At 41.2% G+C, this 22,341-nt stretch overlaps 1 protein-coding gene across 1 annotated transcript in view; it reads right to left on the bottom strand.

Moving 5' to 3' along the window:
- Nucleotides 1-22,341, bottom strand: part of DPYD (dihydropyrimidine dehydrogenase) — a 537,067-nt gene that overhangs the window by 89,330 nt on the left and 425,396 nt on the right. The window lies entirely within an intron of this gene.

Here is a 22,341-nt window from a genome sequence, read left to right as displayed (position 1 = left end):
TTTTAGCTGAGAGTGTTTAGTTAGCAGAAGGGTATTGGGTAATACCCTAATGGAATAGTAGCATGTCGGAGCTACATAATCTAATAGAGAGACAAGGTAGGTGAGGTAATATATTTTATTGGTCAGTAGTGTAAAAGAACCTTAGTCTTCATTTTTTCTGAACTATAAAAGCTCTCGATATGTAACACAGGATAATAAATAATGTAAGTTTATATTTACATCAGTCCCATTTATGACCAACCTTCAGAACAATGGTCAGCATGACACTACTGACTTCAAGATGGAACCTTATATTGTATTTTGATTCTGGCTTTTGCATGCTTTTGCATTAATGACCGTTATAACAGGATTAATAGACATAAGGACTCAATTGTTCAATTTATTCAGAAGCAGCACTAAGGGTATGTCTACACTACTCGCCAGACTGGCGGGCAGCAGTCTAGTCTGGATGCGACAAATCGACCCCTGAGCGCTCTCCTGTCAACTCTTGTACTCCACTGCCATGAGAGGAGCAGGTGGAGTCAACGGGGGAGCAGCAGCAGTTGACTCACCGTGGTGAAGACACCATGGTAACTTGATCTAAGTACGTCTAAGTTGCGTAACTTAGATTGATCCCCCGCAGCCCAGTGGAGACCAGGGTTAAGGGATACAGGGAAATACCAGTGTACTGGTCCACCTGATTATTTTAATAGTTATCCAATGAAGGCATCTCAAAGGATGAGTAAGGAACTTAATTTTCATATATATTTAGTCTCCTGACCTCCATTTAAAAAAACCTGACAAAATACAAAACATCCTCTAAGAGTGCTCAGTGAATGTCTTCTTTGAAACACTGTTCACTGATCAGAACTGAGCGGAATTAACTCAAATCCATGGGCCCACTAAGAAAACACCCATTTGATTTGAAAATAGACTTTAGAATATTTCTCATGGCTACTCTAATAAGACCAGCAATATTTGCTGTTTACATAAAACCTTTTGATAGCAGACAATATCAAAACATTTTACAAAGGTACTAGAATCTCATATTACAGAAGAAAAGGAGTACTAGTGGCACCTTAGAGACTAACAAATTTATTTGAGCATAAGCTTTCATGAGCTACAGCTCACTTCATCGGATTCATGAAAACTGGTTTTCCACTGAATGCATCCAATGAAGTGAGCTGTAGCTCACGAAAGCTTATGCTCAGATAAATTGGTTAGTCTCTAAGGTGCCACAAGTACTGCTTTTCTTTTTGCGAATACAGACTAACACGGCTGCTACTCTGAAACCTGATATTACAGAAGAGGAGATTGAGGTGCAGAGGGGAAGAGTTGGGTGCATATAGCCCAGATCTCCCTTGCTCTTGCCAAGAAATCACACTGCCGTCTCCCCCAAAGGGGCCAGTTTTTAATTAACAGTAAAATAAATAATACTTGTTACTGTGGAAAGCAGTAAATCCATGAAGGATGCTAAACTGCTGCCAAAGCAGTGCAGTTAACAACCCATTCACCCACCAGATACCAGCCATATATTTTTTTTTCCATTTCTTTAGGTGACTTCATTTATCCCCTTAATATGCCCAGCACTAACGATGGACTGAACTACAAAAGCTAGATGTAGATTTTGAGCCCCCAAAAGCTCAGTTATGCTTGGATCTAGGATTTTGATTCAGCCCATAATAAAGATACATAGAAAAATCTCTGAACCTGGGTTTGGATTGTAACCTTTCTGCTCCCAAATCTGTGAGTGTTCTTTGATCTGATGGTTCAATTCAGGAGTCAAATGCAACTCTACTTTGTGGTACTTGTTGCTATTTTGTATTCAATGTGCATTAAGAACACAGCAATCCTCTTCACATGCCAGCAGGATATTCCTTGTGAGCTAGCTCAGGTGACTGCTGTTACGAAGTAAATTACACACTAAGGGTCCGAACCTGCAAACTGATCCTCATGGATGGATGCTTATGTCCACTCGGAACCCACTGAAGTCAGTGGGCTCCACACAAATATAGGAGTCTTCCTATTCATGGCAACTTGAAGAATCGGAGCATTACTGTGCTCACTCATGGACACTTTCCATTTCTTTCTTTCAGTCAATCTAAAAGGAAAGACCTTCATACTGAAAGCACTTCTTTGTTTTAGCCTAAGAAAAATATCTTTGGACAAAAGCAAAAGTTGTTTCCTTTTTCTTGTTGGACATGCAGTATTGAGAAGGAATTCTGAATATTATTACTAAAGAAACTTTTATAACAGACAACATTTTTATGAACTATCATTGATAAATTTTGTATGGAATGTTCATTGAGGAAAACTCACAAAAACATAAATGTTTAATGCGAAATTCTAACACATCTGTCCAGCATGGTAAAGCCAGCATTTAAATCCAACACACCACAGAGCCTAGACAAATGCATTTTTGGAATCAAAACAAATACTGGTAATTTAAGAAAATACTATGAAACACACACAAAGGCTGTACAATACCATATGTTGCACAATACATCTAGTAATCAATTTAGTTTATCCACCAAATTTCTGAGGAGCCCAAAGAGGCTTAAATTCTTTACTCAGAAATTTAACAAGTAAACAGTAAGCTTTATAAACAGGATGTATTTACAATTAGAAAAAAATAACAATTTGTGGTATTTTTAGCTACATAATCTTCTTAATTATATCCTGTAATGAATTTATGTCTAAGCTTAGCTTTTGACCCCTGCCTTTCAGGGACTGATAGTTTGGGATGTGGTTGTTATAATAGTACAAAAGATTATTAATATCTATAAGCCCTTTTACTTTTAATAGTTACTTTTTACATTGGGAAGTTTGAAATCATGCATGTTTTATGGCACCATTTGCCATTTCACACACTGTATGATAGTAAAGATGTTATCTACCTTAAGTATACAAGCAGCCTTGGAAGTATTTTATTCTCAAATCAAATTAATTCATAGTTACAGCATTTAAGATACATTGGAAATCCCTAATTCAAGTGGACAGTATCACCTATAAAACCAAAATAAATGTAGTAGGATAACAGTTTTCAGACTTGGGTTACGGTGTCAATGCAGAGACTTGAGCTCCGTTAATTCAGCAAGCTTGATCTTGCTTGCCAGAGCATGCCTGTCAATATTTAGCTCCCAGGGAGCATGTCACGAGTTTTTACGAAAACTAGCTTAAATACAAAATACTACAGCAGCTGCTGTGATCCTTTTTCTAACACTGAGATTAAACTGCTGAAATTTGTTTTGAGCTTTTTAAACCAGGAAACGTGTTTTCCATACACCTACTGTAACAAGAATATGAGAAATAGCATTAAGGGATTGCAAATGCAGTTATTAGGGTTTATTAAAATATAGAAAAATACTAGATATTTTACATGAACCTATTGCAGGATATTTTTACATCAGGCATGTCAATTCCACTTTGACTTTTTTCTCTCTGATATGAGATTAGAAAACAGGCAAAGTTAGAATCAGTTGCTTTGATGCCTTTGGAAAAAGTCTGTAATGCAGATGAGTCACATAAGCCCCCCAAATTTTCTAAAATGATCAAGCTTCATGCCTATCAGCCTGTGAGGAGACCTGCATGCCAAAGCTCTGTTTGCCAATACATCAGGCTTTCAGCATGTCACTTTTTCCTTTAGGACTCCTGCCTGTAAGGCTCCCCAAACACCAAGAAAATGTCACCAATCACCGTTGGGGCAGTTGGGAGCAGACTTGGAGGATCTGCCAGGAGCAAAGGTGTCCCAGTGGGGAGGGTGGCACCCAGGAGCAGCTCAGCAATGCAGAGGGTGAAAGCAGTGTGAAAGCACTAGTGCTTCCATGCCTTCCCCACCTGACAGACCTCTTGTGGTTTGTCAGAGAGGAGTCCCACTGATATGACCCACTGAGGACTTCCAGAGATTTTCACAAGCTTCTCAGGGAGATGGGGGAGAAGGGGGAAGACACACTCCCTGATGACCTTCTTAGACACTTAAAACTACTAGCACATCAATAAGTATGCTGCTGCACAGCATACTCTCAGAGGTGCAAAGCAGCAGCCTAGACTAACCAGCAGTGAACATGGTCTCTTCGTATTCCCACTTTCAAAATCACCTCTTCGGTAGGATTTCAGGAAACCATTTAGTTTAATAGAGAAAGCAACTATGCAGATTCCACATCTTTCCCCAAGAGTGTACACTCCTGACACACCAAGTTTCTCAAAGGCTACAAAAGGAGTACCCCTTGTTAAAACACAGGCAGCAGAGCACTGGGCAACTCTTCACAAATCAGTGGAAATACTGCCAGTGCTGGCACAATCAACAGTCATGCATCTGATGTGGCCGCTATAGTTAAGGGTGGCAGTCAATATTCGGGCATGAGTGTTGCTGGGATGAGCTCACTTAGGGTGACCAGACAGCAAGTGTGAAAAATCAGGACAGGGGAAGGGGTAATAGGTGCCTATATAAGACAAAGCCCCAACTATCAGAACTTGATTATCATGCACATTGTGTAAAGAGTTGTCACTTTGGATGGGCTATCACCAGCAGGAGAGTGAATTTGTGTGGGGGGGTGGAGGGTGAGAAAACCTGGATTTGTGCTGGAAATGGCCCAACCTGATGATCACTTTAGATAAGCTATTACCAGCAGGACAGTGGGGTGGGAGGAGGTATTGTTTTATATTCTCTGTGTGTACATAAAGTCTGCTGCAGTTTCCACGGTATGCATCCGATGAAGTGAGCTGTAGCTCACGAAAGCTCATGCTCAAATAAATTGGTTAGTCTCTAAGGTGCCACAAGTACTCCTTTTCTTTTTGCGAATACAGACTAACACGGCTGTTACTCTGAAACCGATAAAATCAGTAACCCTAAGCTCACCACAAACAGATCATGGACTGATAATCAGCCTGTTTCCCCACAATTCAGTCAGTGATGTCTACAGGACCTTGAAGCACATAGGCATGGCTGTGCACAACGGAACATCGTGTTGTGTTTTCACCAATGCACATGATTGTGAAATGTAAGTTAAGGCTGCCTCTCCTTTTGGTAATCTCCCTTTTGGGTTTGTTAGCTGGCAAAGAGCTCCACTGCGTCCGTGAAATGTCTTAACTTTGCTGAGACTGGTATGGTACTGTAGAAACCAAGTAATTGTATTTCCTGATCTCTTGACACTAAACACACCTTTTTCACATACCTTTCCACATTTGCCGTCTGTACATACCACAGTCACCTGGGAGCATGACTCAAACTCTGAAGTATCTAGTTTCAACAGGGCACCAACCTTAATGTTGTTCACCTGCTCCCTCTGTGACTTAATAATGGTGGTTTAATCCTTAACGGTCAGCTCCCTTGTGGATTTAAAGCCAGGTCTTTTAACAATGAGCTTTATACAGTGTATGTTAATGGAGAAGACTCCTGCAATTATCTGGGAATATAGATATTGCAAATGGGTGATTAACTGGCAAACAGAATTATTACAGTAGTTTTCCTATAGGATTTTTGTACGTATTTATTGTTTTTAAGTAGAATGCTTATGCAGCTCATTTTGTACAATACTGTTTCTTGCAAGAATATACACATATTAAAATGCAAATGTCTTGGTTGACTATTATATATTGGTTGCATTTATTTGAAAACATGCAAGGCCAAAAAAAATGTCCCTGTGGTTGTGAAATACTGTAGTAAACGCGTTTGGTGATAACTCATCAGAGATGTGGTAACGTGCAATGAAATACAAATCCAAGATCTAGTTTTCCTAGAACAAATCTGCCTATTTTTTCCCTTCTCTATTTTCTGCTTGCATTGTTAGGATTTGCTCACCACCCAAGTAGGATATTAAAAAATACAGAATGCTAGCAGGATTTAGCCAAATAAAAATGTGCTCACTAGGGTGAAATCACAACAAATCACAGCTAACTAAAGCTCGGGAAATTACAAAGGTGATTCACAAGAGTGCTGGGATGGAGGGTGATAACAGAAACAGAAGCACTCCCTCCCCTAATAATTAACTTTCTGCTCCCTCCAAAAATCTCAACACACTTTTTTTTTTAAACACTAAACCTCTGTAGAACTCACTCGCTAGCTGGAGCGCCCTCATGTTGCTGGGTAGTAGGATCATTTTCTTTGCCCCCCCCCCATGCTAACAGCTGTTCTGGCCCTGGCTCCTTCTTAAAACTCAGCTCTCTAGCCTGGGCACATTCAATCTCACCCCTTCCAGGGTATCAGTGTGCCATACAACTCTAGTTATCAATGCAGTGTCTTCTACCGATCCTAGGCTCCTCTGCAGTCCCACTCTCCTCACAGTTTCCCAGGCTTCCCCTCCAGAATCTCCAAACAGAATGTAGAAAACCCCAAACAAACCAAACCCCACTACAACCACCATTGCCCGTAAGGGTTGAGTTTTCAATCCTGTTGGGTTTCCCCAGCTTCCTATTCCTGTTTGGGACATAAACACACAGGGCTATTTCCTTGGAGTCTTGCCCCTTTCTCAGGGCCTACCATCACAGCTAGCTCCTCTCCTACAGCCTCTCTACAGTTCCTTTCTGGGAGTGACTCTCTTTTTCCTTTGGCTTTTTCCTTGGTCCCTCTCCTAGACCTTCCCAGGTACTTTTCACTTCCCTCCTTAATGAAGATGACCCAACTGTTTCCCAGCTGTGTCTGACAACAAATTAAGTCTGATACAACCTCCAGGTGCAGCAAGGTGGGCTAACTGACTCTCAGATTCCCATGAATCCTTTGTTCACCTGTATGGAGTTCACAGCCTCTCACCCTTTTTATTAATAAGATGTAAAATGCAGCCTGGGTTTGAAAGTAGAGCTTGGCAAAATTTTCTGACCAAAACGTTTACTGAAGTGAAAAATGCAGATTTAGCAACACTGGTGTTGGTGTTGATTTAATCAAATGTTTTCAGGTGAAAACAAAACAACATTTTTTAAAAAATGAAATATTTCAATTTATATTTCATATTGACTTTTTGAAACGAGACTTCAATCTTTTGATTCAAAATTACTTTTTGTCTCAAAATTTCCTGTAATATTATTTAAAAGTTACAAAATTCTTAAAATAAAAAACATTTTATTCTAAGTTAAACAAAATGTTTTATTCAACCCCCAAAATAACCTTTTTTAAAAATCTTTTCACTTAGCTAGCTTTTTTTAAGGTGGTTTTTAGTTGTTTTCTCAACCTGAAGAGAGATTTTTCTCTCAATTTTTTGGAATTGCCAGTGAACTGAAAAATCCATTCTTTGCCCAGCTCCAGTCGAAAGTTTGTCCAGACGGTTTTTCCTAGAATACATGCACGATTCACAATCCCCATCGTAATTCCCTAATGCTGGGTTTATTTGAGGTTTTTTTATTTTTTAACTGAAATTCCTGGGCCTCGGTTTACATGCAGGAACTCAAGGAAGGGAGCACAAGCTGCTAGAGCTTGCACAACTTCCTTCCCAGTCACCGGCCAGCTGCTTGCAGATGAGCTGGTTTCACCACTGTCTTGTTAATTCGTTCTCCATCAGTGAAGAGGCCAGCTCAGTGGAGGAGCCAGCTGAGCAGCTGATGTTGGTTACAGAAGATGGTGGGACGCATTCTCAATAGTGACAATGGAGCTCCTCCCACATCTCTCGGAAGTGCAGCTGCCTCCTGTCAGTGAGTGTGGATGGGAAAGGATGAGAAGAGGCACTTCTGAATTATAAAATGCTTAATTCTTTATCCTTAACTCAGACTTTCCTGGCTCTTCTTCATTTTTCACTTCTTCACTTACTGAATGTATGTGGTGCATGTGTTGGGGTTTTTATTCGGCCAAAGTAATAGGTACAACTTTACAATCTTAACTGCATCCTAACGTATCTCTATCAGAGAATGTTCTTTAAATGGTTTTCTTTGAAGAAATGTAAGAACTTGCTGTAGATCTTTCTGATGCAAAGAGATTATTGCTCTGAATACAAAGAAACATATGACATTCAATGAAATACTAGAAATCAGTATTCAAAATTAAGTACTGCCCTGGAAAAGACTGGGACCTAATTGACCCACAGCAGGTCAGCACTCAAAGTTTTTAAATCTGCTAGTACAGCTGTACACCAGAGTTGTTTACCAACTCTGCCATATCCTTGACCTTGCTGGAGATAAAGTTAGAAAACATCTGTACTGTGAACAACAAGTAAAGTGTATAAGTTCCATGGGAGACAATAAACCATTCTCGTTAATTCTACCACAAGGTTTCATGTGGAATTCAAAGTCAGCAGAAAGGTCACCTGCGGGTCTGATAAAGTCAGCAGCAAAGGATCTTGTAATATCTACATCTGAATTCAACCACACCTAGACCCTATCTCCTGGGCCAGCTCCTCCCTCTCCTTTTTACATCAAGGCTCAGTGAATTCTCAAACCCTGTCTTCTAATATGGTTCCATTGTCAACTGACAAAGGCTTGCAGCAGTGCATGGTCAGCAAACACTTGCTGGCCACCTGATTAAGCTGAAACCACCTCCCAAAATGCTCATCTGGGTCACCAGATCATAGCACTGACACACCAGTCCCAGCCACTTACACATACTGATTCATAAGCAGCACCTGCTCTCATACCAAAAGCTTGGATCCTCCTGCATTAAAAATATCTGCATGGCTGGGTCTTTTTTTTTTTTAATCTGCAAGAGTGACTCCTGCTGGCTTCCAAATGCAATGTACCTCACTTCCACAGCTTACACATACTGTGCATCTGTTTAACTGCCCCTCTTTCCTTGCAATGAATAAAATAATGAATAATAATAATAATTAATAATAATAATAATTAATAAAATGTTATATTTTGTATTAACTACCACAGGATACCAGACCTTTACCTGGCTCTAGCTCCTATTACTGCTTTGGAGACTGGACAGCTGATTAGCATTCCTTAGCACACCTAATCAGGGAGAGGCAGCCGGTGCAGTCATAGTGTACCCTGTCCCCAAAGCTTAGGCCCACTTCCTGGTAGTGAAAATCCACCCCATAAATGCTAACCCCGCCCCCCCATACTCCAATTGTACAGCAGCCCTTCACGCCTCCCCCTTTATTTTTCTCCCTCACTGTTGCCCCAGGCAATCTGACCAGTCTAGACAATCTAAATCCTCCACTCCTCACTCTATATTTGGACACAATTCCCATTGACTTACGTGGGATACCAGGGGGAGTAAGGTGTGAAAGATTTGGCCTGAAGACTGGCATACACATACTATGTATCTTATGAGGTGCTGAGACTTGGTGCAAAGCAAAAACTTTGTAACAGGCTTTACCAAAACTTTTTACTATTTGAAATTTTTTATATTTTACTTTAACTGCCATATTACAGTGAATGGAAAAATACTTAAATATCAAGTGATTTTCCAATAATAATAATAATTTTGTATAAGACACTTAAATCAACTATGACAAGTAGGATGAATTCAAAAGTAAACTTCAATAGAAGTTTTGTTTGATTTGTAACCTTCCTGCTAGGTGGAGTCGGCAACAACAAAGGCTGGGTTAAATATCTAGGGGTTCCTTTTGACAATACAACACTGAACTGGCTCGAACTCCAACCCAGTAATCTGGAAAAATTACACATGACCCTTGGGTGCTACTAAGAGGCAATGCTTCCCCATGCACAAGCACTGAGTCTGTGTACGGAAAAGAAAACTTCTATTAAAAGAGGAAAGGAACCTGGCATTAAATTGGGAAAACACCACAAGCATGGTTTGAAAACACATGATCATTAGCAATCCCTCTCCCTCCCCCCCCACCCAAGTACACTGGGCAGTGTTCCTTTGCTCAGTCTGTCACCTTGTGGTGTGAAAGTCCAACAACAAATGTTCTTTTAACATGCTAGTCCCCTCTCCCTCCACCACACATGACTCATACTTGTCAGCATCGACCAAGAATTCAGAGGTGTGTTCGCAGGAGTTCACCTCCCAACCTGGGAAGGAGGTACCAAGCAACCCTTCAGCTGCTGCTGCTGTGTCGTTTACCCACTGGCACCCACCACTCCATAGTCACTCATTCTCACGCTGGCCACTTCGCCGGCAGCTCAGTGGTCATTCATGTCATCACTGGCTGCTCCACCGTCATTCACTCTGCCATTGGCTGCTCTGTCATTAGCTGCTCCGCCATCATTCCCTCCACTGCTGGATGCTCCATCATCCTTCACTCAGCCATTGCCCTCTCTACTGGGATGTCTTGAGGTCCCATCGCTTAACACAGCTCTCAGTGATTTCATCTGTTTGTGGGGGAGCCTCACTGCTAATGCAGGTTGGGCAGTCTCTTTCCCCAGAGACACTATTCCATAGAAGGTCTAATGCTTAGACCTGGTTGTTAATGATTTCAGCTCTAGTGATCCATAACAAAAGACTCTCAATTAAGTCTTAATCAGCTCTGTCATTACAGAGGGAGAAGGGGGGAGTCAAATGGTGTTTAGGGCCCTGAGGCAGAGCCCACACCACCAGATAGAAACACCTGTTCCCACCTCTCTCATTTCCACTGGACTTTGGCACCCTTACATCTTGCTTAGCAAGCACAGTTCAGTTGAGGGTGAACCTCTCAATCAGGGCATGCCAAGCACAGTTCTGCTCCCCTTGATTTACACAACAAGGGTAACATTTTATTACCCCTGCACCCAACAACAAAGTGATTTACAATCCAATGCCAGCCAAAAGCTATCATTTGGGCAAGGCAGTGCCATCATGCTGCACACCTAGGCAGAGTGACTATGTGTGTGTCTATGCAAACAAGGTCAGTTCCTAAAGTCTTCTCCCCCAGCTCATCACTAGAGAGCTCATTCAGACCCTACTTACAGATAGCTTTAAGCAGTATTACTAGTAAAAGAAATGATCCAAAATATTTTGAAGGATTTTTTGCATGTGCTTGTTTAAAATTAAAAGTGCCTCATAATCAAAAATGTAAGAGAGAGGTTAATTCTCCACTGGACCTGTTGTGCTTTCTCAGAATGTTAACCCTGCTGCCATAACCAATACCAATAGTTCCCTGGTACTGGGAGCAGAATTGGTCTCATACATAGCCGATAACAAAGTTCGCATATCTTGTACATTCATGTCTATTAACCACTGTAAGCAGTTTTGAAAAAAAATAAAAAAATAAACCTAAAAGTATTTTCTTTGTCTATTCATTTTCCCCTCCCTTTACTTCAACAGAAGAGACTGGCAAATATTTTGAAAAATAAGGAGATTCACGCAAGAACCAGGATAAAGTTATGCAATGTCATTGTGATGCCCACTTTGTTCTGTGCTTCTGAAACTTGACAAATGCTACAACAGGAAAGTCAACACATTCCATCAGAGATGCTTACATAGAATATTTGGTGTCCGCTGGTGAGATAAAGTAACTAATGCTGAGGTATTACAAAAGACTGGCCAACGGACTATAGAAAAAAAAGCTGATGTGCTTTGGGCATGTGGTATAGATGTAAAAAAATTGTGTTTTCCTAGACAAGCCCTCTATATTGGATACCACTTTGTGAAAAACTGAAAATAGGAGGACAACAGATGATATATAAGAAAACCATTAAGAAAGATGTCGCTCTCCTGGAAGCAGACTTCAATGGAGCAAGAAATGTGGCACTAGGCAGATGGAGGTGGAAATACGGGGTTGCGTCATGGTTCACAAGGCATGGAAGCATCTAATAATAAATAATAATAATTAATAATTTTCTTCAATAGACTAGTTACATCCATAAATTGTTCTTGCTAACTGCAGAGTGTAAAATGTTCTAACTGTCTATCCTAATCACATCAAATGCTACGTTCTGTTTTATGAGAAAACCTGGTGCAAAGTATTTCACTACTTTAACTGCATGCATTAACTCCCATACCATTGATGCCATTTTGATCCAGATTAAAACTAAATGCATTACTGCACTGCAATTCTGGATAGAGAAGTTCATCGTTATTCTCTTTTCATACCATATATGAAAGTGTCTGAATAAAATGTATCATTTCAGCCAAATGGCTCTTTGACACTAGTCTTCACCTCTAGTAGGGGATACTGCCATAATCAATATAATGTGGTACCTCAATGGATAACTGTTCATTAAAAAAAAACCCATCATTTGAAAATGAAATATTTTCACTGGAGACATTTTATATAAATTTTGATGCAAACAACAAGAACTACAACAGCAGCATGCACATTAATCTAATTACATGTTATTAAAACTGCCGAGACTCATCAAGCCCTTGGACCGCTACCCTTTCCTGCTTTTCCACATGGGCACCAATGATACTGCCAAGAATGACCTTGAGCGGATCACTGCAGACTACGTGGCTCTGGGAAGGAGGATAAAGGAGTATGAGGCGCAAGTGATGTTCTCGTCCATCCTCCCCGTGGAAGGAAAAGGCCGGGGTAGGGATCGTCGAATCGTGGAAGTCAATGAATAGCTACGCAGGTTATTTCGGAGAGAAGGCTTTGGATTCTTCAACCATGGGATGGTGTTCCAAGAAGGAGGAGTGCTTGGCAGAGACGGGCTCCACTTAACGAAGAGAGGGAAGAGCATCTTCGCAAGCAGGCTGGCTAACCTACTGAGGAGGGCTTTAAACTAGGTTCACCGGGGGAAGGAGACCAAAGCCCTGAGGTAAGTGGGGAAGTGAGATACCAGGAGGAAGCACGAGCAGGAGCGTGTGAGAGGGGAGGGCTCCTGCCTCATACTGAGAACAAGGGGCGATCAGCAGGTTATCTCAAGTGCCTATATACAAATGCACAAAGCCTGGGAAACAAGCAGGGAGAACTGGAGGTCCTGGCAAAGTCAGGGAATTATGATGTGATTGGAATAACGGAGACTTGGTGGGATAACTCGCATGACTGGAGTACTGTCCTGGATGGGTATAAACTGTTCAGGAAGGACAGGGAGGCCAGACAAGGTGGGGGAGTTGCACTGTATGTAAGGGAGCAGTATGACTGCTCAGAGCTCAAGTATGAAACTGCAGAAAAACCTGAGAGTCTCTGGATTAAGTTTAGAAGCCTGAGCAACAAGGATGATGTTGTGGTGGGAGTCTGCTATAGACCACTGGACCAGGGAGATGAGGTGGACGAGGCTTTCTTCCGGCAAGTTGCAGAAACTACTATATCGCACGCCCTGGTTCTCATGGGCGACTTCAATCATCCTGATATCTGCTGGGAGAGCAATACAGCGGTGCACAGACAATCCAGGAAGTTTTTGGAAACTGTAGGGGACAATTTCCTGGTGCAAGTGCTGGAGGAAACAACTAGGGGCAGAGCTCTTCTTGACCTGCTGCTCACAAACCAGAAAGAATTAGTAGGGGAAGCAAAAGTGGATGGGAACCTGGGAGGCAGTGACCATGAGATGGTCGAGTTCAGGATCCTGACACAAGGAAGAAAGGAAAGCAGCAGAATACGGACCCTGGACTTCAGAAAAGCAGACTTTGACTCCCTCAGGGAACTGATAGGCAGGATCCCCTGGGAGAATAACATGACGGGGAAAGGAGTCCAGGAGAGCTGGCTGTATTTTAAAGAATCCTTATTGAGGTTACAGGGACAAACCATCCCGATGTGTAGAAAGAATAGTAAATATGGCAGGTGACCAGCTTGGCTTAACAGTGAAATCCTTGCTGATCTTAAACACAAAAAAGAGGCTTACAAGAAGTGGAAGATTGGACAAATGACCAGGGATAAGTATATAAATATTGCTCGGGCATGTAGGAATGGAATCAGGAAGGCTAAATCACACCTGGAGCTGCAGCTAGCGAGGGATGTTAACAATAACAAGAAAGGTTTCTTCAGGTATGTTGGCAATAAGAAGAAAGCCAAGGAAAGTGTGGGCCCCTTACTGAATGAGGGAGGCAACCTAGTGACAGAGGATGTGGAAAAAGATAATGTACTCAATGCTTTTTTTGCCTCTGTCTTCACGAACAAGGTCAGCTCCCAGACTACTGCACTGGGCAGCACAGTATGGGGAGGAGGTGGCCAGCCCTCTGTAAAGGAAGAAGTGGTTCGGGACTATTTAGAAAAACTGGACATACACAAGTCCATGGGGCCGGATGCGTTGCATCCGGAGTGCTAAAGGAATTGGCGGATGTAATTGCAGCGCCATTGGCCATTATCTTTGAAAACTCATGGCGATCGGGGGAAGTCCCAGAAGATTGGAAAAAGGCTAATGTAGTGCCCATCTTTAAAAAAGGGAAGAAGGATGATCCTGGGAACTACAGGCCGGTCAACCTCACCTCAGTCCCCGCAAAAATCATGGAGCATGTCCTCAAGGAATCAATTCTGAAGCACTTAGACGAGAGGAAAGTGATCAGGAACAGTCAGCATGGATTCACCAAGGGAAAGTCATGCCTGACTAATCTAATTTGCCTTCTATGATGACATAACTGGTTCTGTGGATGAAGGGAAAGCAGTGGACGTGTTATTCCTTGACTTTAGCAAAGCTTTTGACACCGTCTCCCACAGTATTCTTGTCAGCAAGTTAAAGAAGTATGGGCTGGATAGATGCACTACAAGGTGGGTAGAAAGTTGGCTAGATTGTCGGGCTCAACGGGTAGTGATCAATGGCTCCATGTCTAGTTGGCAGCCGGTATCTAGCGGAGTGCCCCAACGGTCGGTCCTGGGGCCGGTTTTGTTCAACATCTTCATTAATGATCTGGAGGATGGTGTGGATTGCACCCTCAGCAAGTTTGCAGATGACACTAAACTGGGAGGAGTGGGAGATACGCTGGAGGGTAGGGATAGGAAACAGAGGGACCTAGACAAATTGGAGGATTGGGCCAAAAGAAATCTGATGAGGTTCAACAAGGACAAGTGCAGAGTCCTGCACTTAGGATGGAAGAATCCCATGCACTGCTACAGACTAGGGACCGAATGGCTAGGCGGCAGTTCTGCAGAAAAGGACCTAGGGGTGACAGTGGACGAGAAGCTGGATATGAGTCAACAGTGTGCCCTTGTTGCCAAGAAGGCCAATGGCATTTTGGGGTGTATAAGTAGGGGCATTGCCAGCAGATCGAGGGATGTGATCGTTCCCCTCTATTCGACATTGGTGAGGCCTCATCTGGAGTACTGTGTCCAGTTTTGGGCCCCACACTACAAGAAGGATGTGGAAAAATTGGAAAGAGTCCAGCGAAGGGCAACAAAAATGATTAGGGGACTGGAACACATGAGTTATGAGGAGAGGCTGAGGGAACTGGGATTGTTTAGTCTGCAGAAGAGAAGAATGAGGGGGGATTTGATAACTGCTTTTAACTACCTGAAAGGTGGATCCAAAGAGGATGGATCTAGACTGTTCTCAGTGATAGCAGATGACAGGACAAGGAGTAATGGTCTCAAGTTGCAGTGGGGGAGGTTTAGGTTGCATATTAGGAAAAAAATTTTCACTAGGAGGGTGGTGAAACACTGGAATGCGTTACCTAGGGAGGTGGTGGAATCCCCTTCCTTAGAAGTTTTTAAGGTCAGGCTTGAGAAAGCCCTGGCTGGGATGATTTAGTTGGGATTGGTCCTGCTCTGGGCAGGGGGTTGGACTAGATGGCCTCCAGAGGTCCCTTCCAACTCTGTTATTCTATGATTCTATGAAAACAGCAGTGTATGACCAACTACTGTTGTTTGCTGCAACTTTAAAAAACTATCCTGTAAAGAATAGCAATAGTTAATGCTGATTGGATAGTTTTCTAGGGGTTTGGAACAAATACATTGCTTTAAATCTGAAAACAACACTGGACGTTCTGTCTGATAGTTGGGGGATTCAAACCAACTAACAGATAAACTTGCTGAAGAATCTCATTCTAGTCATGCCCTCCTTTCCTAATTTCCCTTTTCTCTGTTTTGTCTTCTTTGCCTGTTCCTCAGGGAACTGAGTGATTGATAGCCTAATCCAATGACTGTATTACAGCTGCCTCAACTTGGACTCTTTTCCTTATCATTAGCAGTTAGCCTATGGTTAAATTCACAGCTCACTGCTTGGTACAGCCCCTGAGATTTAAGGGTCTGGCCTTTAGAAAATATTTAACATAAAACTGAAATCTTGACATACTGAGAAATCAGTTCTCTGTAAGGCTTCGTTAATTAATCCAGTGTACTGTACCATTGTTCTAGATGAGACTGCGACATGGTGAACTGCTGCTGAAAGTCACAGCATTTTTTCCAAGTGCAGTAGATGTGCACAAATATGTGAAAATATAAATTCAGTGTATAACAATGATACGAGCCAGATGAACTTTGCTTTTGGAGTAAAGGTTTTTTTTTATTAATTTCAAGTTAGGCATGAACTCTCTGAAACCAACAGAAAGAGGAAATATTCCCATATTTAAATGCTTTATCCAAACACCTGTGCTTCACTCTTAATAGATTATTAGTTTAATCCTTCAATGGATAAATTGAATTAGTTTTTAAAAATGATTATTAAAAATATGGGTTATATTTATTAAATGTTTTAGTTTCTGTAAATATACTAGGAAATATTAAAAGTGGAAAGAAAAAGATGCTCAGTTATGTGACCTTATCTGAAGAAAAATTCTTATTTTAAAAATGGCTATGGAAAGGATGTAGACCTTGATCTACGTTGTAAACCTTTGCCCTAGTTCCAGTCAGTTGATGAGCTGCAAGCTTCTATGAAAATGGCAGCTGAGTCCCAGATGAAAAATTATGCATCTCATAAACTGCTATTCTGCTGAAATGTCAAGCTACGGCAGGTCTGTACCTCAAACTCAGCACTTGGCATTTTCCTTCTGTCTGCTTTGTTGCCATGAAGCAAACATGAACAGTGAGGATTTGTGTAGGGCAGGTAGCAGGCGAGCTCACTGTCAAAAATCTATTATTAGGGCTCTGATCTCTTTTGCACAGACCAGTGACAGCAGTACACTGAGAGAAATCAGGCTGCAGCAAAGACATAACAGAAAAAAGAGAATTCTTTGTGAATCTGTACATAATATATGTAAATGAGACTTTAATGGCTGAGCTACACATAACAGAAATAATAACCCCAAATTAAAGCTCTAATATATATTTATTCTGTACTTCTGTTCTACACTGTTCTCTAAATACATTTTAATATATACTCTTTAACATGTTTCTCAATGTATATTTATGCTAACATAAGTGTATATACATATATTATTTATTTCCAATGATAGACAGATTTCGATTAATGTCTATTGATCAAAATCAGCACCATCCAGTCACTGAGAAAGATGTGATTATGAAAGTGAAAGCTCTTATTTTTTTCAGATTTTCTTTTAATGATGTGTCATTGACTTAAAATAAAAAACAATACTACTTTTACATTCAACTTTCTCCCCTTCAATTGAATTTATACATTTAAATAGATTAGAATATATGTTCCTATTAATAATGCCAATTATTTCATAGAATATGTAACCCCTGTGTTTCCTTAAAAGACACAATTGGTGTTTCACCATGTTTCTCATAAAAAGAGACGGCTCCTCTAAATTACTTGAAAGGTAACTAAAATTAAGTACCAGTGCTGAAATGTAACAATTATATGTTCTCACATCTGTTAACTGAACCTACTATAGATATGTTCCTTCCAAGATTTCCTGATGGTCAGCCATAGTTCTTATGAGAAAAAATTTACTGTAAAGGTTCAACAAAGCTATACCTTTGTCATTCTCCCTTATACTGACACACATACAAACATAAATTTTAGTACACTATATTATAGTTACATAAAACAACATTATAGTAACCTTATAAAAATATTACAGTGTTCTACAGTAATGGCAATATCACTATTGTAAAATAGGTTCAGGGCATTACTGTAGAATACTGCCAGAATATTTATCACAGTAACAATTAAGGGGTAAATACTTAGCACATTTTGTAGGGTTTTAGCTTTTTAACTACTTTTAACAGCAGTATTTTGCTGAAGTCCAGCACATGGTGTTATATATTTATTGTTAAGGATCTGGCTTGGGGGCGGGGACCTGGGGGCAGACAGGAAGCCAGAGACCTCAAAAGTTTATTCTTAACCCACTTCATTTTGCCTATAACAGGTACTCTGTATTTTTATAAAAACAAAACACATCTGGAATATGTAAATACCATGTGAAAGCTTATGGCAAAATTTCAGATTTTTTTTCTGTTTAAAGTTAAGTTTAAAAGGAAAAACACCTAACACCTCTAGTACCTATAAAACACACAATTTTCAAATTATTTACTATTTACATTGTAGACTGTAACATCTCTCTCAGAGCCAGCCATAACTATTTCTTGTGCAAATACATGTAATAAGAATTAACTTTAAAAATATTTAATATTGCACATGTACAGGAAGTACTAATACTAAAATGCTTATTGAATGTCTTATAAAAGCAAACTATAGTCTTGATCCTGCAAGCACACATGATCAGTTTAATGCATGTGAGTAGTCCCAGATCTCAGTATTGTTCCCTTAACAGTTAGGAGAAACTTCCCTTCACTAACCATGGGAGGCTCTGACCCATACAGTTGCACTGTGTGAGGGAGTATGCAGCTGCTGGGATCTCATTTAAGGAAGTCGATGAATTAGGGTTGCCAACTTTCTGATTGCAGAAAACCGAATACCCCTGCCCCGCCCCTACCCTGACACTTCCCAAGTCCCTGCCCATGCCCCACCCCTTCTCCAAGGCCCTCATCTCCGCTCAGTCCATCCCCCCTCCCTCAGTCGCTCACTCTCCCCCACTCTTGCTCATTTTCCCCAGGCTAGGCAGGGGGTTAGGGTGCAGGAGGGGGTGAGGGCTCTGGGGTGGGGCCAGAAATGAGGTGTTTGGAGTGTGGGATGGGGCTCCAGGCTGGGGCAGGGGGATAGGGTGTGGGAGGGGATATGGACTCTGATCTGGGGGTGTGGGCTCTGGGGTGGGGACAGAAATGAGGGATTCAGGGTGCAGGGGGCTCTGGGCTGGGAGAGGGGGTTGGGGTGCATGCAGGCTCTGGCTGGGGGTGCAAGCTCTGGTGTGGGGATGGAGCTGAGGGGTTCAGAGTGTGTGGGGTTGCATGCTCTGGGAGGAAGTTTGGGTGTGGGAGAGGGCTCAAGGCTGGGGCAGGGGGTTGGAGTGTGTGAGCGGTGCAGGCTCTGGGAGGCAGTTAGGGTGCGGGAGGGGATTCCAACATGGGGCAGGGAGTTGGGGTGCAGGCTCCGGGTGGCGCTTACCTCAGGCAGCTCCCAGAAGCGGTCGGCAGGTCCAGCTCCTAGGCAGAGGCACAGCCACAGCCAAGTGGCTCTGTGTGCTGCCCTCACCTGCAGGTAGTGCCCGCACAGTTGTCATTGGCCATGGCTCCCAGCCAATGGGAGCTGCGCAGCTGGTACTTAGGGCAGGAGCTGCAAGCGGAGCCCCGGGGCCGTGCCTCCACCTAGGAGCCAGAGGGAAATATCGGCTGTTTTCAGGAGCCGTGTGGAGCCAGAGTAGGCAAGGAGCCTGCCTTAGCCCCACTGCACCACCAATCAGACTTGTAAGAGCCCAGTCATCGGTGCTGACTGGAGTCACCCGGATCCCTTTTCAACTGGGCGCTTCTGGTCGAAAACTGAATGCCTGGCAACCTTAGGATGAATATAATGTTATTCCCTCCCTAAAGAGGTGGCACAGGAGACTATGGGTATACTCTGGCCTTAGAGCTGTGTTGTGGTTGCATTGCAGCAATGGTGTTTTACTGCAAACTGTGAGGGAAGGATTCTTTCTCCTTGAACTCCATAGACCTCTCCAGCATAAAGCCCAGTTACTATATTTCATCTGTGATCTGGGTTTAGGATTTGACCTCCAAGGAGTAGTTTCCAGTGTCAAAGTAATCAAATCAACAATACAGTACAATGAGAGAAACAAAAATGCTTATTGATGTTCAGCAATTTAAAACAAATTAAATAACACTTAAAACAGGAATCTATTTCCCATTCAGCACCTGGGAAGTTAACACTGAATATAGCAACTCCAATTTGAATTGTACTTTCAGAGGAACATTATTAAACTGCTGTCTCTGGAAAGAGATTTAAAAAGATGACAGAAGCACATCTCTGAGACTACCCTGTAATTCCAGGCAGTGAATTCTCTAAACAGCTGTTTAGATTGGCCTTTTTATTCCTTTTAAATAAATCAAAGGAAAATATTTTCCACACCCTAATTCTTTAATAGGAATTTTAAAATATAACTTCTTTCAAATGAGATCTTTCCCATGAAAGGATGGGTAATTACAGCCCTTCCAGATGCAGTCACTTCTGTACCAGGCAGAGAAATGGGAACAGCCAAATGGGAACAGTTCACAAAAGAAGTTTCTGCAGTTTTCACCATAGTCAGAGCACATCCTTTATCCTCTATATAGGAAGTAGAAAAGTCAGGCCACATCTGGATAAGGGCATTGACAGACTTTACCATTCACTCTGTAATGTAGGTTTTTATTAAACTTGTAAATGTATAATTTGGAGCTAATTCTATTAGAATAATGTATTCCATTCAGTAATACAAGAATAATAAAATACTAGAGCATGGCATGCATGGAAAACTTCAGTACTAGCATAGAAAACACAACAACTGGACATATTACCTTACACTGTACATCCCTGCTGAGGGGAAACCTTCGATAAGAAGTACCACAAGTCCATTTCAAACTAGAGTGAACAAAGCACCGCATAATCTCTTGCAGGGAACAATCATTTATTGGCAGGGAGATGATCTAGATGACCACAAGATAGGATCTTTCCATCTCTAATATCTATGATTCAGACAGCTTCTCCACAACTAGTGTGTATGTTCCGTATGGTGGGGATCTTCTAAAAAGACAGTAATCACTCAAGTATTTTGCTTTTGTAAATCTTGTAAAGAAAATGGGCCATATTCACCACTGACTTGGACTTACATCAAAGATAAATTTTAGCCCCAAAAGATGATCTGATGTTTTTTTTCTACTTTTGAAAGAGCAACAAAAATCTGTACGGCTGCATAGAATGTAAAAGAAAATAATATAAATCAAGCCTATAGGCATGTAAGTGGTCTTATCTCCATTTAACAGACATGGAAACTAAAGTATGGAAAGGTCAAGTGTCTGGCTTAGGGCCACACAACAGGACCTTGTTGAAGCTTCTAGGAATAGAACGCAAGACTTCTGCCTCCTAGTTTTTTGCTCTAAGAACTAGACATACTCCCTCTGTTCTTTATGTTCCTATTAAGACAGTTGGTTAGTTCTCTTCTGAATTATTTTAGCACTTTTATACATTTGTACATTATTAGGCCATGGTCCTGCGATTCACAGATGTATCACTGTGTCTGTATATAGCCCTCTTGACTTTATTGGAGCTCTATGGCATTCCTGCATACAGTGAGTTGGAGGATTGGGACCTTAGTGATGTTATTTATAGTCCAGGGAACTTTATTTAATTGTCTGCACAGATGTACTCTCAAAATATACCCAAACTGACTGGGCTGAGTGCTTTTCCTTTCCTTTTCTTTTTCTTAAAGACACTCAGGTTAGTGCTATGAGTGTAAGACTGCATCCCAAACCACTATCTTCTGTTTCTTTTGATATGTGTATAGCTTGAGAAATGAAAAAAACCCTTTTTTATATGTATGTTTTTAAACTAAAAACCCAAACTTCTCCCAGATTGGGATCTGTTATGATACCAAAAGTGATTTTTTATAGCAGAATTATAAAGCATGAAAATATAGAAATGCTGAGAAGCTCTTAGGTACAGCTGAGCATTCAGGTGCTGCTATAATTTACACAATATACATGTTTTAAATTTGTGACACAAAGGACACACTTTTCATAATGTTGTAATTTTATGGTTTTATTAGACTGACTTATGGTAGGAAGGAATATTCAGAAACTGCAGCTTAAACGAGAAAATGGGAATAGTGTTAGTTATATAAAATACTACTGTAATAGTTCTTTTATTAATTTTTAATGCACAGCACCCACTGTGACCTCCTTTTTTCTTTTGCTGTCAACATGGCAGTCTGGAAAAATTGAAATGGGCTGACAGAAAGCCTAGTGAGTACTACAACCCCTAACATTGTGTATCTTCTCTTTCTCTCTCTCTCTCTCTCTGCATCCTCCATTCTGCATATCAATAATATTTTAATACCTTGTTTGACAGTCATTATGAAATAATCATTATACATTAAGCAGATTTTTTAAATCCTTGCACAGTAGCATAGAGGTGCCCTTAAAAACTTCTGGATGTTATTTAGTTATCCAAGGCAACAGGTAATTTACCACCATATGTGATTTGTACACATTAAAGTCAATTAAAAAAAACAACCCATTGTCTTTGACCCTCTATGTTCTCGAAGTATAACATAACTACATGAAATAAAGCATTTTTGGTCTGTCCAATTTCCTCCAAATACATTTTTTGGATCAATTCAGCAGTGCTTTACTTGAACAGTGGCATGCTATTATGTTATGTATATTTACCACTTTCTCTATCACCATGGAG

The sequence above is a fragment of the Lepidochelys olivacea genome (genome assembly GCF_965140295.1).
Source record: "Lepidochelys olivacea isolate rLepOli2 genome assembly, chromosome: 8".
NCBI lineage: Eukaryota > Metazoa > Chordata > Testudines > Cheloniidae > Lepidochelys > Lepidochelys olivacea.
This window is presented reverse-complemented; position numbering and strand designations above follow the sequence as displayed.